Source organism: Schistocerca gregaria, chromosome 9 (assembly GCF_023897955.1).
Source record: "Schistocerca gregaria isolate iqSchGreg1 chromosome 9, iqSchGreg1.2, whole genome shotgun sequence".
Lineage (NCBI taxonomy): Eukaryota > Metazoa > Arthropoda > Insecta > Orthoptera > Acrididae > Schistocerca > Schistocerca gregaria.
The window spans coordinates 181,218,032-181,235,723 of record NC_064928.1 but is presented as its reverse complement, the minus strand read 5'-3'; positions in this window follow the sequence as shown (position 1 = coordinate 181,235,723).

Below are 17,692 nucleotides of genomic sequence, written 5' to 3'. Positions count from 1 at the left end.
TCGCGGTGTAGCTTGCTCGCCAGGTTTCGAGAGGGTGCGTTTCTGGATGAGGTATCGAATATATTGCTTCCCCCTACTTATACCTCCCGAGGATCTCACGAATGTAAACTTAGAGAGATTCGAGCGCGCACGGAGGCTTTCAGACAGTCGTTCCTCCCGCGAACCATACGCGACTGGAACAGGAAAGGGAGGTAAAGGCATGTAAAGTGCCCTCCGCCACACACCGTTGGGTGGCTTGCGGAGTATAAATGTAGATGTAGATGTAGATGTACAGTATTTGTAGATTTAGAGACAGCATTTGACGTTGTTAACTGGGATATACTCTTTGAAACGCTGCAGGCAGCGGGGATAAAATTCTGGGACTCAAAGGTCACATACACCAGAACCAAACTGCACGTCTGAGAGTCGAAGAACATGAAACAGAGACAGTCCTTGATACGCAACTGAGATATGATTGTAGTCGATAAACAAGAGAATGGAAGCTTTTCGAATGTCGTGCTGCAAGAGAATCCTGAAGATTATACGGGTAGGTGAAAAGGTATTAATTCGAGTTGGGGGAAAAAAAAAATTGTTACACAACTGGCCTAAAAGATCCTGGATCCTGAGGCATCACATTGGTAACGGAGGTAGTTTAAGTGTGTGTGGTGTATGTGTGTGGAAGGGGGGGGGAGGGGGTTTGACTACATTAACGGTTTCAAATGAATTTAGGTTGCTGTAGTTACGTAGAGATGAAGGAGCCTGGCAGATGCCCTAGTATGGGTCACTGCATCAAACCAGTCTTCGGACACGATGATTTCCGCGTTCAGTGCGATTTCTCCTGATTGAATACAACTTGTGTTGAGGAGTACAAATTCTCCTTCCAGCCTGGCTGCCCCTGTCTCCGCCGCAACCATTTAAGCAGTTCACGCTGCCACAGCGGAGGCACAAGAGTACACATATACTGAAGCACGGTGGCCGAAGCGGGCCAGGTTGGGTTTCCGCAGGCCTGGTAACCTCCAGGCTGCTGCACTGACGACAGTCCAACGTGACTACAGGGTAGCCAAGTGAATGTCTCAGAAGGTAGTTTCGCTGCAGGTCAGTTATCATGATGGTGGCAACAGCAAATTAATAAACCACACTTAAACGGGACAGAGGAGAAACAAAGAATTGAAGAACATATACCACTCAGTATACAGAGCGCAAGTCCCGCAGGTGAAAAGTTGTTGTGTATTTGTGAGGCAGCTTCACATAAATCGCTACATGTCTCGCAGTGCAAGCTGAAAGTTACTAAACACTCATTCGGGATCCTCGAGTATCTAACTACACGTTTGCAAATTTGACAAGCAGTTTCCTCACTCTATAAATATTTTGAAAGAGGACAAAGAGTTAGCGGCAGACAAGTATGTGAAAATGTGTGCTAAGGACTTGAGGCCATTTAGCAGAATGTAGCTTTTCTAAACGTAACGCTATCATTCATTGAACTAGGAAAACAATATGGCCCAGTAGATATTAAAAACCACATTCTGGTGCTACGCAACGTAGTGCGAAGAAAGCGTAACATGAAGAAAAAGTTTCTTCTTTCAGACATGTGCTCTTTAGATTAACACAATATCGGAAACGAACTTCGCGTTTGCTAAACTGCCGTTGGGGAGTTTAGAATAAACTATTTTGGCCACTTCGAATGAATTCAGCGAACCCGTAATACAGATCCTGGAAAAGTAATTAAAACTGCTATACCTGCAGTTATATTTGGCTGATGCACACTAAGGTACAGAAACTAGACTTCCAAAACCTCACTTTATGATGATGATATTTGGTTCGTGGGTCGCTCAAATGCATGGTTATCAGAGCCCGTACAAATTCCCAACACTTTCACTGTCCAGCCTCGCCACTTTCCCGAATGATGATGAAATGATGGAGACAACAGAAACACCCGCTACCTGGGCGGAGAAAACCCCCGACCCGGATGGGTATCGAGCTCGGATCCCGTGATCCAGAGGATAAAACGCTACCCACTAAACCACCTGCTGCGGACTAAATAACCTTCCTTTAGTTGGCGTTGCAGTATAATAGACATCTTCAGATTCTCGACTTTCAGAGATTGTTCTGATTACTACAGAAAATATGTATGAGAGGTGACCTGAAAATAGCTCGGATTATCGAAAGAGGGTGGAGTTGCGGAAAAAACCGTACATATTTCAATAATAAATAAACCCGAAATACGCCGAAAAGGAAAAAAAGGACAAATAAAAGCGAGCATTTCCTGGCCTACGAAGACCGAAATGGCTCTGAGCACTATGGGACTTAACTGCTTAGGTCATCAGTCCCCTAGAACTTAGAGCTACTTAAACCTAACTAACCTAAGGACATCACACACATCCATGCCCGGGGCATGACTCTAACCTGCGACCGTAGCGGTCGCGCGGTTGCAGACTGAAGCAACTAGAGCCGCTGGGCCACAGCGGCCGACACGATGACCGAAAATGATTAGATATTTCATTGAGTCCCGTTTCGTGATACTCGAATAAAAGAAAAAAACACGAGTATTTCCTGCTCAGTACTGGAGTCAGAACAGACACCTTCTTCCTACGTTTCCAATGCTCTTATTCATAGCACAGTGCTCGCTCACCACGGTGTAGTTTTATTTAAGGAAGTGCTTGTATCAGTCTTGGTGAACAAAAGAGAATTACATGTATTGGTCTATTTAACATGGCAAGATTAGGGTCACCAGGTCCTGTCTTACATTTAAACAGCGTTCTACACATCTGACGTTACATTCATTACGATAAGAATAATAATAATATGTGTGAAATCTCATGGGACTTAACTGCTAAGGTCAACAGTCCCTAAGCTTACACACTACTCAACCTAAGTTATCCTAAGGACAAACACACACACTCATGCCCGAGGGAGGACTCGAACCTCCGCCGGGACCAGCCGTACAGTCCATGACTGCAGCGCCTAAGACCGCTCGGCTAATCCCGCGCGGCATTACGATAAGTATATTATAAAACACTGAGGGGAAAAGTCATGGGACAGCGATATGCATACATACATATGGGGGTACTTCAAATGGTTCAAATGGCTCTGAGCACTATGGGACTTAACATCTATGGTCATCAGTCCCGTAGAACTTAGAACTACTGAAACCTAACTAACCTAAAGACATCACACAACACCCAGTGGAATCGAATCCGGAAACCCGGGCGCAGGAAGCGAGAATGCTACCGCCCGACCACGAGCTGCGGACTATGGAGGTACTATCGCGTACACAAGATAAGGGCAGTGCCCTGGCGGAACTGTCATTTGTACTCGGGAAAATGGAAATGAGCGAATGGCATCATTGGCCGAGAGGCCTCTGTTCTGTGCAGTTCGGCCGCCAAGTGCAAGTCTTATTTCAGTCGACGCCACACTGGGCGACTTGCGAGTCGGAGATGAGGAGGAAATGATGGAGAGGAGAGCGCAACACCCAGTCCCCGAGAGGAGGAAATCCCCAGCCCGGCCGGAAATCGAACCCGGGCCAGCTTCCATGGGAGGCGAGCACGTTACCACCCAGCTAAGCAGGCGCACTGTACTCGGGTGATTCATGTGAAAAGGCTTCCGACGTTTACGGCCGCACGAAGAGAATTAACAGACTTTGAACTCGTAATGGTAGCTGGAGCTAGACCCTTGGCACATTCCATTTTGGAAATCGTTGGAGAATTCGGAATTACCTCCCACCACGGACAACGCAGACGGGATTCACTTAACAACCGAGAACAGCGGCGTTTGTGACAGTTGTCGGTACTAACAGACAAGCAACACTGCCTGGAATCAATGTGGGGCTTACGACGAACGTATCCTTTAAGACAGTGAGGCGAAATTCGGCTTTAATGGGTTGTGGCAGCAGACGACTTACGCGAATAGCTTTGTTAATATCTACATCTACATTTATACTCCGCAAGCCACCCAACGCTATGTGGCGGAGGACACTTTACGTGCCACTCTCATTATCTCCCTTTCCTGTTCCAGTCGCGTATGGTTCGCGGGAAGAACCACTGCCGGAAAGCCTCCGTGCGCGCTCGAATCTCTCTAATTTTACATTCGTGATCTCCTCGGGAGGTATAAGTAGGGGGAAGCAATATATTCGATATCTCATCCAGAAACGCACGCTCTAGAAACCTGGACAGCAAGCTACATCGCGATGCAGAGCGCCTCTCTTGCAGAGTCTGCCGCTTGAGTTTGCTAAACATCTCCGTAACGCTATCACGCTTACCAAATAATCCTGTGACGAAACGCGCCGCTCTTCTTTGGATCTTCTCTATCTCCTCTGTCAACCCGACCTGGTACGGATCCCACACTGATGAGCAATACTCAAGTATAGGTCGAACGAATGTTTTGTAAGCCACCTCCTTTGTTGAGGGACTACATTTGCTAAGGACTCTCCCAATAAATCTCAACCAGGCACCCGCCTTACCAACAATTAATTTTATATGATCATTCCACTTCATATCGTTCCGCGCGCACACTCCCAGATAGTTTACAGAAGTAACTGCTACAGCACGGCATCCCCTGCAGCGCCTCTCCTGCCCTAGTGACCGTGTCGGTTGGACGCTAGACGGCTAGGAAACCGTGCCCTGGTCAGATGAGTTCCGATGTTAGGTGGTAAGAGCTGATGACAGGGTTCGAGTTTTGGCGCAGACCCCACGAAGCTATGGACCCATGTTGTCCACAAGGCATTGTGCAAGCTGGTGGTGGCTTCATAATGCTGTAGGCTGTGTTTACATGGAATTGACTGAGTCATTGACTGAAAATGGTTATGTTCAGCTACTTGGAGGCCATATGCAGCCATACATGGGCTTCATGTTGCCAAACAAGGATCGAATTTTTGTGACTGACAACGCGCCACGTCACCGGGCCACAATTGTTTACGATTGGTTTGAAGAACATACTGGACAGTTCGAGCAATGATTTGGCTACCCACATTGCCGAACGTAAATTCCATCGAATATTTATGGAACAAAACAGAGGTCTGCTTATGCATACAATCCTGCACCGACAACACTTTCCGCAGTTATGGACGACTACAGAGACACCACGACTCAGTATTTCTGCTGAGGACTTCCAACGGATTGTGGAGTCCACGCCACGTGGAGTTGTTGCACTACGCCACGCAAAAGGAGCACTGACACGATAGTAGGAGGTATCGCATGACTATTGTCACCTCAGTGTGAGCCGTGGTGCTCGTTACTGGCGCGCCAGTCTCTTGGATGTCCACTATCGGTCCTTCGATGTTCCTTATCTTTGCTTGCCTTGTTGTTTTGCGCATTCGCAGGGCGAGTGGCAGTTGACGTTTGCTCGGGCTACCTGCTGAGACGCCGCGAGGTACGAAGAGGGAAGCAACCACGTATATATGGAGTTGGTTGTACGCGGTCTGCCGGTTCAGGATGGCTGCCTGCCTGTCTGCTCTCCTGATTTTGTTCGCCGTGCCTTGCGACCGCCTACACGAGCCATACCGGACGTCCAGCAGAAGTTAAGCAGCCTTGTGTTTCTTTTAAAGAAAGAACAGGAGCAAACGTATAAGACTTTTTATAACCAATTTTGGTGGCCTCTTAAGCGTGGCCTCAGCGTTTACACTGGGGAATGCTAATTCTTTGACAGGAATGGGGGAAAGAAATACAGTAGAAGAAGAATGGATAGCTTTGAGAGATGAAGTAGTGAAGGCAGCAGACGATCAAGTAGGTAAAAAGACGAGGGCTGGTAGAAATCCTTCGGTACCAGAACAAATATACAATTTAACTGATGAAAGGAGAAAATATAAAAATTCAGTAAATGAAGCAGGCAAAAAGGAATACAAACGTCTCAAAAATGAGATCGACAGGAAGCGCACAATGGCTAAGAAGGGATGGCTAGAGGACAAATGTAAGAGTGTAGAGGCTTATCTCACTAGGGGTAAGATAGATACTGCCTACAGGAAAATTAAAGAGACCTTTGGAGAAGAATATCAAGAGCTCAGATGGAAACCCAGTTCTAAGCAAAGAAGAGAAAGCAGAAAGGTGGAAGGAGTACATAGAGGGTCTATAGAAGGGCGAAAACTACTGACAGCCTTTGGAGAGCCAGTCCTGACAAAACACTACCATCTGGTGAGCAAGATGTATGAGACAGGTGAAATACCTTCAGACTTCAAGAAGAATATAATAATTCCAATCCCAAAGAAAGCAGGTGTTGACAGATGTGAAAATTACCGAACTATCAGTTTAATAAGGCATAGTAGCAAAATACTAACGCGAATTATTTACAGACGAATGGAAAAACAGGTAGAAGCCGACCTCGGGGAAGATCAGATTGAATTCCGTAGAAATGTTGGAACACGAGAGGCAATACTGACCCTATGACTTATCTTAGAAGAAAGATTAAGGAAAGGCAAACCTACGTTTCTAGCATTTGTAGACTTAGAGAAAGCTTTTGACAATGTTGACTGGAATACTCTTTTTCAAATTCTGAAGGTGGCAGGGGTAAAATACAGGGACCGAAACTCTATTTACAATTTGTATAGAAACCAGATGGCAGTTATAAGAGTCGACGGACACGAAAGGGAAGCAGTGGTTAGTAAGGGAGTGAGACAGGACTGTAGCCTGTATATTGAGCAAGCAGTGAAGGAAACAAAAGAAAAATTCGGAGTACGTATTAAAATCCACGGAGAAGAAGTAAAAACTTTGAGGTTCGCCGATGACATTGTAATTCTGTCAGAGACAGCAAAGGACTTGGAAGAGCAGTTGAATAGAATGGACAGTGTCTTGAGAGGAGTATATAAGATGAACATCAACAAAAGCAAAACGAGGATAATGGAATGTAGTCGAATTAAGTCGGGTGATGCTGAGGGAATTAGATTAGGAAATGAGACACTTAAAGTAGTAAAGGAGTTTTGCTATTTGGGGAGCAAAATAACAGATGATGGTCGAAGTAGAGAGTATATAAAATGTAGACTGGCAATAGCAAGGAAAGTGTTTCTGTAGAAGAGAAATTTGTTAACATCGAGTATAGATTTAAGTGTCAGGAAGTCTTTTCTGAAAGTATTTGTATGGAGTGTAGCCATGTATGGAAGTGAAACATGGACGATAAATAGTTTGGACAAGAAGAGAATAGAAGCTTTAGAAATGTGGTGCTACAGAAGAATGCTGAAGATTAGATGGGTAGATCACATTACTAATGAGGAAATATTGAATAGGATTGGGGAGAAGAGAAGTTTGTGGCACAACTTGACTAGAAGAAGGGATCGTTTGGTAGGACATGTTCTGAGGCATCAAGGGATCACCAATTTAGTATTGGAGGGAAGCGTGGAGGGTAAATATTGTAGAGGGAGGTCAAGAGGTGAATACATTAAGCAGATTCTGAAGGATGTAGGTTGCAGTAAGTTCCGGGAAATGAAGAAGCTTGCACAGGATAGAGTAGCATGGAGAGCTGCATCAAACCAGTCTCAGGACTGAAGACCACAACAAAGCAACAACAACAATTCTTTTAAATTTAAATAGTTGGGGTTCGCTGTCCTTTATAATCTTTCGGGGGTTTTATTTGAATTTTCTCTTTGGGGTTCCTTCCTTGTGCTTGGTTAAATGATTACTTGTATAAGGGGGAAGTGACTCCTGGTTAAAACTGGGAGAAGGTGTTTGATGTTACTGCCGCTTCCGGCATTTGTCTTTTCAATTAAGTGTTGTCATCCCTTCGAGCGACCTGGTGTCACTCCTCGTTAATTAATGCTGGTTTATGCGCACTTAATTTTGAATTGACCATTTGAATTAACATTTTGGAGAGCAGTATAGCACTAAGGCAACCTCATTCTAACCACCTTGTGCCCCGGTCTAGTACCTTAATTTTCAGTGCCACGAGTTAGCTCCACTACCGGTTATACTGATGTGCTCACTTCAAAATTATCTCTTGTATAAGTTTGCCCCATGTGTGTCTGGGAACACAGAGATGAGCTTTAGTGTGACTTTAGTGCTAGTCAGTTAATGGAATCTTCATTTTGGCTTGGCTTCCACTGCAGAGTTTGAGTGGAGCGTGGTGTGTTTGATTTGTTATTCATTTAATTACTGTAAGTTTGTTAATTTAATGGGGAGCAAGATATTTAAAGACTGTTGTATTAACTCCCCTAGTTGCTGGGTGTTGCTAATTCGTTCCAAATGACCTACTACTTATTCAGTGGCAAGGCTGTTGATTAATTGGTTACTGTGAGTACAAATTAACGCTATTTATTTGTTGCCGAAATTGCTAAAGTATCTGTGTCGTGATTCAATCACTAACTACGTGTTTGAGCTAAATTGATATAAACCTTACACTGCCTCCTTAAAATTTGTTGCCAGCAGAAACCCTTAAGACAAGTCGGTAAGAGACCGTAAATTTATTGTCTTCTCACATCTTGTTTAGTAGATAATGGTGCTGGTGCAGGGTAACAGTTTACATCTGTTTGCTACATTCTAAGAAAAAGCCTTAGGTTACTGGCCATTAATAGCCTTCGCTTTTTTTTCAGTTGCTCTGTACACTTCGTTGCTCAAGCGACAAACTATGAACTGCTGCTAGAAGTAGAGCATCGTCTTCCGCATAATTCATGTATAATTTTACAGGTGTCACAATAATTTTCTTCAATTATGTTATATAGTGTCTGGGTTCCAATATTTATTTGGTCATTGAGCAACTGTTTAGTCTCTGTATGTTGAAAATTCTCCATGTACACAACAATTTTGTCAATTATTTTATATTATGCCTAGTTTCCAATATTTATTTGGTCATTGAACAGCTGTTTATTTTGTGTAAATTCTTTGTGTATGTGAAAATCCTCCAAATACACAAAGTATTAAAACAAAATGTATATGTGGAACAAATTAAAATCGAAAACCAGACACTGTATGAAATAACCGAAAAAATTACATGAAAAAGACGAGAGCCTTTCCCTTCACCCTCTTCCACCCAACACCCCCCCCCCCCTCCCTCCACCAACGTAATTTCATTTCATTTGTTGCGCCTCACTTATTCCCCAACTCACACTATCACACTACTATACACTTATGTCCACTCATCATTGCTTCTCCCCCCCCCCCCCCCCCCCCACACCTAAAAAAATATTAAAAAACTTCGTTACTCTTTCACAGAATACAAATACTCAGAAAAACAATTAAATAGAATAACACATATACAATTAAGTAAAAAAATGTACAGGTCAAAGACAAACTAGTAGCAACGTTATGTTGGTATCACTACAAACACACAACATACACTTAGAAGTATAAAAGTAAACAGGAAACAGTTGTGTGCGAAAAAGTGTGCTGTGTAAAACCTAAGAAATGTATGGTTCTGCAGAACAACTAAAATTTACTAAAAGTTCAGTGTCTAATGAAGAAAGACACCAAAGACGTGCTAGCAGACGGAAAGTCCCGATGTAGGCGAGAAATCAAGCAGAAATCGCCGTAAGTGAAAACCAAAAAATTGTCAACGAACTGTTTTTCGATCTTAAAAATAAATCTAATTATAAATATATTTCATTACAGATCATTGATGATGTTGTCCCTCGATAAAAAGAAATGTGTCTGGTGGGGAAAAAAAACAAGCATTTTCTTGTATGAAATTATAGTTAAATCAAGATGCTAAGCTGTCGACAGGCGCTGATATGCATCAACGGGGACAGTTGAAAATGTGTGCCCCGACCGGCTCTCGAACGAGGGATCTCCTGCTTACATGGCAGACGCTCTATCCATCTGAGCCATCGCGGGCAGAGAGGATAGTGCGACTGCAGGGATTTATCCCTTGCACGCTCCTCGTGAGACCCACATTCCCATCTTAATGTCCACACACTACATTCGAAGCGTCCCTGCCCATTACTCATATACATTTTCTTGTAGTTGTAACCATAGAACGAAAATACTCTCAGGAATTGTAAAGCAACTATGGACAATATGGCCACACAAATGAAGAATTTTACTTTCAGATTCATTGAACGTCTCCCTCATTGCCCTCGTCACGTACATTTTCGCTTCGCTCAGGTCTCTGGTCAAAACAGTACGAGCAGGTTTATTTAGTTGGGCTGTGCAGAAACCCTATACGTCTGCGGAGACGGCACAGAGACAGCGTCGGCCCTTCGGCCTTTAGAGCCCTGCGGCCAGTACGTGCCGGAGGGCCGCTCTCCACCTGCTGGCTCCTCTCCCGCACTCAAGTCTCTTCGCTTTCTTTCTTCTCGCTTTTCAACGACTCGTCAGCAGTGTGCTGATTCCACACCGCCAGCAGCTATTCGTGTGCAGCTTTAAACCTGCAGTCGGTACGTCACCTGCAAAGAGAGACACAGCCTGACCAAGGCTAAAGGTTCGTGTGTTTTCACGTGAGACACATTTTTGTAATTTTTTTTTTTACTGTCACCAGCCACCTAACTCATTTGATGCAGCCCGCCACGATTCCACCTCCTGTGCGAAACTCGTCACCTCGGAACGGCACTTAGCACCCTACGTCGGCAATGTTTTGTTAGGTGTATTCCAGCCTGAGCCGTTGCAGCACGTTTTACCCTCCACAGCTCCCTTCAGTACCAAGGAGGTCATTTCCTGGAGACTTGAACACATGTCGTATCATCCCGTCCCATCTTCTTGTCAGTGTTTTCTACACTGACGGAAAAAGAAGCACCATGCAATGGAGTTATGCGACATAAAAGATACTTAGCAGGCATGTTTCTGCATCTGAAAGACGATATTGACCCATGTATCGACTCGTGCTACACATTGTGTTTGGATTGTATTGGTTTCCCTTTTCTTCCCCTGAGATGTTTGTTTGATATGTTGTCTGTCATTAAGTGGCTGTTTGGTTGTCTTTTCCCTCTGCTATCGATATCTGCGTTTTTGCTTCCAGAAACTGCTATGGAGGAAGTCAGATCTTTGACCAGATGTAACCTCGTGTGGTGGCGCGGAAGTAGGGGCGTTGCGCGCAGAGAGTCTGGTGGGCACGGGAGGGCAGTGTGGCTCTTCAGCGCGAAGCAGGCGTCTGTCGGTTGTGTGTAACGAGCGGGTCGAGTTGACGGAGTAAATGGTTCAAATGGCTCTGGGCACTATGGGACTTAACTGCTGATGTCATCAGTCCCTTAGAACTTAGAACTACTTAAGCCTAGCTAACCTAAGGACATCACACACATCCATGCCAGAGGCAGGATTCGAACCTGCGACAGTAGCGGTCGCGCGGTTGCAGACTGAAGCGCCTCGAACCGCTCGGCCACTCCGGCCGGCAGTTGACGGAATAGCTCTCCGCGTGTTGGTTGTATACAGAATCGCCCCACGAGTTGTTGCTGTTCATTTCGCCTTGGTGGGACGTTAACGAGCTTCTTTAAATCCTCTGTTTCAACACTGGGGCTTAAAAAGGGGACACCTAAGATGGAGGAGCGGTCACTACCCGTCAACGTTGCAGAGAAGACGTGAACTCCGGTGACAGAGCGTGTTGTCGCGTGACCGCGGCGTGTTGGGTACACTGGCGACGCGTGTGCGGTCGGATGTGTGGATGCTTGCCATCGGAGGTCGCGTACTGCCTGTTCGACCATAATTGCAAGTTCAGGTAGTGGAAGGTTTAATCATTAAGTAATAAGTTTGCGTAACCAGTGTCTCTTCTGCCTTGTCGTCTCCGGGGATCGCGTTTCCTGTCCCCTGGCACCAGTGTAATTGAAAACAGCGATCTTTCCCCCTCCTCTCGTTACTGTCCGATAGGACGTGTAGTTTTGGCAGTTTAATTGTTTCGCTGTTCTGTCGTGTGTTATGAGTAAATTCATGCTTCTTGTTGGTAGATCATGTGGTCGCTCATTCAGGACTGTGTGGTGTAATGTTTCCTTGCACGTGGTTAGCTCTAATTCTGTCAGCAAGTTAAACCATATTATTACAAGTTTTCGCTGGCTAAAACTCGGTGCAGTGACCAGCCTGAGAGTGGCAATTGTGTTTACGGGAGTATTTAAATTGTTCAGTATTCTGCCTAGCCTGAGCATCCCTTAGTGGGTGTTTTGTGGCGGCCTTACACGGGTCCGTCATATCTGTTATGTTCTAATGATATTCCAGGACACTTTTGTTTAAAAACTTTTTTAAATTCCTCCATTCCTTTATTGCCATTTATCGTGTGTTTGCTGAGACCTTTGTTTTTTTTTAAATGGTGGTGTTGGTAGCACTACTACCTCAACGTACTTTATTAACAAAGTTTTGTATTTACTTAAGTAGCCTGTTTACTAATGTTCTTTAAATTGTTTTAAAACTGTTGTATTGCTATAAATGACTTGATTGCCGTTTTTGAAAGAAATTTTAAAATTGTTGTATTGGTATAAATTACTTGATTACCGTTATCGGCGTGCTTAAAAGGCTGTTTATTGCCGTATTGCTAGTTTCTGTAAGATACGAATAAAACATTTGTGAAAATCTCAAGTCGACAGTAAACTATTAGAAATTTGGCCCCGTTTCCCAACGTGTGGTGTGGCTTGTAGTAACCGCAACCACTGTGTGTGTCAGATGTGTATTCAGATTTCGCCGCAGGCGCTTAAGTGTGGCTACGAAAATGAAAATTAGGCTTTTTGTAACAGTCGTGAATGTACGTTACCTCTGAGAATGCCGGCCTTGTGACCGAGCGGTTCTAGGCGCTTCAGTCCGGAACAGCGCTACAGCTACGGTCGCAGGTTCGAATCCTGCCTCGGGCATCGATGTGTGTGATGTCCTTAGGGTAGTTAGGTTTAAGTAGTTGTAAGTTCTAGGGGACTGATGACCTCAGATGTTAAGTCCCATAGTGCTCAGAGCCATAAGTGTATGATTGCGTTAAGGCATTGGTGTTAGTTGACCTTGATACAACTCTCCAGGTATCTCTAATTTTCAGGGTTTCTTTCATATGCATTTCCTCTTCGATTCGAGATTGGTCGGAGCTGAAAATTCTTTACTGAACGATGCGACAAGGTTGTTTATCTCATCTACAAATTTTCGGGCCGATTCCGCAGTTTGCTGTGCATCGTCGAGTTGATGCTTTGTTTGAAATTTCATTACCTCACGTCTACCTACATAGGTAGGAATGATCATCAAAATAAAATAAGAGAAATCAGAGCTCGAACAGAAAGGTTTAGGTGTTCGTTTTTCCCGCTCGCTGTTCGGGAGTGGAATAGTAGAGAGATAGTATGATTGTGGTTCGATGAACCCTCTGCCAAGCACTTAAATGTGAATTGCAGAGTACTCATGTAGATGTAGATGTAGATGTCTTGCAATTCTGTAGCGCTGTCTGAAGTTATGCAACCATCCACTGCTTCCCTTGAAATCACTGAAATCTATATGGCGCGCAATTTGTTGTTTGTAGAAACAAAAGGTCACTGTCGTGCACATCTCGTAAACTGCGTCGACCATCCTTGAAACGCGCAAACATCAGTTTTTGCAACGAGTTCGCCTTGTCCTCCATTGAATACGCGTAGTTTTTCTTATGCACTACACGGTCATATTGCTGCGGCGTCACTCGAAATCTTTTCATACATGTTGTTTTACTATGCTGCGAGTGACGTTCCATGTACGCAATTATGTGTAGTAACCGCTCCGTGGACAACTATTGCCCTTTCTTCGTTTCGCTGCAGACGGGATCTGTGTCTCGTTGTCCGGCAAGGGTGATGAAGTACATGTCTCAGCACATGTTTCGGTATCACTTTCACTTGTAAAGCACGTATCGTCGTCATTCTGTCCTCAGATACACTGTCCGAACAGTCGACCGTATACGGCACCACACATTCCACTGACTCATCTTGCGCAGTCCGCATCTCGTGGTGTCGCGGTCGCGTTCTCGCTGCCCGGGTTCTATTCCCGGCGGGGTCAGGGATTTTTCACCTGCCTCGAGACGACTGGGTGTTTGAGTTGTCCTCATCATTTCATCATCATTCATGAAAGTGGCGAGATTGGACTGAGCAAGGTTGGGAACTTGTATGGGCGCCGATAACCGCGAAGTTCAGTGCCCCACAAATCAAACATCATCATCATCTTGCAGAGACGCTAATATTTCATCTTCCACTTCTTTGTCACTCTGCAAAATTCCTTGAGTTCCTTTCAGACGAAATGTCAGTTGCGGTAACTGTTGCAGACACAATGCTACGTTTGTTTTGTTTATCGTTGCCATTGCTCTGCTCTGTACTAACACCGCTAGCCTTCTAGCACTCTTTTGAGTTACTCGTCGACTTCAAACACGCTTCGTAGCTCATGCTGTGTGTACCAGTGTATATCGCCAGTGCCGCCCTCTGTTGTGGTTGCATGGTGGACCATATGTGGAACGTCGAATGCCGTAAACCTATGAGGCCTTTTGCGACCTGGCACTCAAAGGGTCCCTTGTCAGATGTTCAGATGTGTGTGGATTCCTAAGGAACCAAACTGCTGAGGCCATCGGTCCCTAGACTTACACACTACTTAAACTAACTTATGCCAAGAACAACACACACACCCATGCCTGACGGAGAACTCGAACCACCGGCGGGAGGGGCCGCGCAGTCCGTGACATGACGCCTCAAACCGAGCGGCCACTCTGTGACTGACTTTTGACAATGCAGCGAAACAATTGCTTTTTTTTTTTCGCTTTAGTGTAAACTCGATCTTGCTCGTAATTCAAAAATAATCTTAGAACAATACGGTTACGAGAACTTGATTTCCAGTAATAGAATCTATGAAGCTAACACGTATAAACATGTTTCAGACAGTAAAGTGGACATTTGACTTTTAAAGAGCATCTGTTATTGTGGATATAATTCAGTGTTTGCTTTGTTTATCGCTGCCGTTCCTCTGCTTTGTTTCAACGCCACTACCACCGTGGCACTCTTGTGAGTTACTCGACGACTAAGCATTAACTGCGCTCCGTAGCCTCATGCTCTGGTCTCCATTGCATACCTCCAATCCCGCCCCCCTGGTGCCATTAGCGGACAATATTGTGGTTGAGAAAAACTGACCGGTTAAAACCGGTACCGATGCTTAAGTAGTAAATTACCGGTTTTTCGCTAATTTTTTGGCCTCGGTTATAACAGGTGGTTTTTATTATTTACTAATAACCGAGTACAAAAACCAGAATATCAATTAGTCATAAAATCTTCGGCTTTTAACAAAACCTTCATAAAAAAATTCGTACAATTTCAGTTACTTTGAAGATCGCATTAAAATAGGAAATCGGAGAAGCAATCAGTGCTGTTTTAATAACAATCGCAGCAGTAACGAGCAACAAAGAGATGGCACAGGAAGTGTACAGCACTCTCCTCCGTCCGAATAGGCATTGGAAGGGCCAACGATGCCGACCGGCCGCCATGTCATCCTCAGCCCACAGGCGTCACGGAGTGCGCACATGGAGGGACATGTGGTCAGCACACCGCTCTCCCGGCCGTAGGTCAGTTTACGAGACCGGAGCCGCTACTTCTCAATCAAGTAGCTCCTCAGTTTGCCTCACAAGGGCTGAGTGCACCTCGCATGCCAACAGCGCTCGGGCGCTCGGCAGTCCGGATGGACGGGAACCGTTGTTGCCACTGCGGCGTTGGCTGGTACAGCACTGCTGAGACGGTAACGTACGTGTTGCCACATGGTGTGGCCTATTATATGATACGCGTGTACATGCAGTGAGCGACACTTGTCGCATCTAATCTGTATGGCAGTTTCTCATCGCCGTCATTGGACATCAGTTGTATTCCAGAGTGACACCATCCCTAGTCTGGAAACGCAGTGGAGCGCGCCATTTGCTTTAAAAATTTGAATACGTGAAGAGCCAGAAGAAACTTGCGACACTGTATGACGAGAAAACTTGAAACTTAACAATTCATTTATAGTTTACGATAAAAACAGGTGTGTTTACATAATATGTCTTTATCTTCTTGTAGACCTTGAATATTGACAACAGCTCAGTTTTATCCCTTTAGCACTGATTATTCGTAACACCAAAATAGTGGTATGATACCCGATTACAATATGTTCTTTGAGCAAAGTTTAAAAAAAAATTGAGTCTGTAGGAGGAGACTGGTGTTCTCTGTGGTATTCAACCAGTTACCACTTTCAAGAGCAGCAGCGAACGGTGGAGACGGGCTCAGTTTTCTTTTACACTGAAGAGCCAAGGAAAGTGCCTAACATCGCGAGCACACAGAAGTGCCGCAACACGATGTGGCATGTCTCATACATTTTGCTCACCAGATGGCAGAGTTTTGTCAGGACTGGGTCCCCCAAGGCTGTCTAAGCGAAGTGACTGTCTAAGGGAAGTGACACCATGAACCCTGCAGGGCTGTCCATACGAGGTGCATTCAAGTTCTAAGGCCTCCGATTTTTTATTCTAATTAACTACTCACCCGAAATCGATGAAACTGGCGTTACTTCTCGACGTAATCGCCCTGCAGACGTACACATTTTTCGCAACGCTGACGCCATGATTCCATGACAGCGGCGAAGGCTTCTTCAGGAGTCTGTTTTGACCACTGGAAAATCGCTGAGGCAATAGCAGTACGGCTGGTGAATGTGCGGCCACGGAGAGTGTCTTTCATTGTTGGAAAAAGCCAAAAGTCACTAGGAGCCAGGTCAGGTGAGTAGGGAGCATGAGGAATTACTTCAAAGTTGTTATCACGAAGAAACTGTTGCGTAACGTCAGCTCGATGTGCGGGTGCGTTGTCTTGGTGAAACAGCACACGCGCAGCCCTTCCCAGACGTTTTTGTTGCAGTGCAGGAAGGAATTTGTTCTTCAAAACATTTTCGTAGGATTTACCTGTTACCGTAGTGCCCTTTGGAACGCAATGGGTAAGGATTACGCCCTCGCTGTCGCAGAAAATGGACACCAACATTTTTTCAGCACTGGCGATTACCCGAAATTTTTTTGGTGGTGGTGAGTCTTTGTGCTTCCATTGAGCTGACTGGCGCTTTGTTTCTGGATTGAAAAATGGCATCCACGCCTCATCCATTGTGACAACCGACGAAAAGAAAGTCCCATTCATGCTGTCGTTGCGCGTCAACATTGCTTGGCAACATGCCACACGGGCAGCCATGTGGTCGTCCGCCAGCATTCGTGGCACCCACATGGATGACACTTTTCGCATTTTCAGGTCGTCATGCAGGATTGTGTGCACAGAAATCACAGAAATGTCAACGCTGGAGGCGATCTGTTCAACAGTCATTCGGCGATCCCTCAAAACAATTCTCTCCACTTTCTCGATCATGTCGTCAGACCGGCTTGTGCGAGCCCGAGGTTGTTTTGGTTTGTTGTCACACGATGATCTTCCTTCATTAAACTGTCGCACCCACGAACGCACTTTCGACACATCCATAACTCCATCACCACATGTCTCCTTCAGCTGTCGATGAATTTCAATTGGTTTCACACCACGCAAATTCAGAAAACGAATGATTGCACGCTGTCCAAGTAAGGAAAACGTCGCCATTTTAAGTATTTAAAACAGTTCTGTTTCTTGCCACTGACGGCAAAATTCCATCTACCGTACGGTGCTGCCATCTGTGGGACGTATTGACAATGAACGCGGCCTCATTTTAAAACAATGCGCATGTTTCTATCTCTTTCCAGTACGGAGAAAAAAAATCGGAGGCCTTAGAACTTGAATGCACCTCGTAAATCCATAACAGTTCGTAGGGTTGGAGATCTCTCTGAACAGCACGTTGCAAGGCATCCCAGATATGCTCAATAATGTTCATGACTGGGGAGTTTGTTGGCCAGCGGAAGTGTTTAAGCTCATAAGAGTGTTCCTGGAGCCACT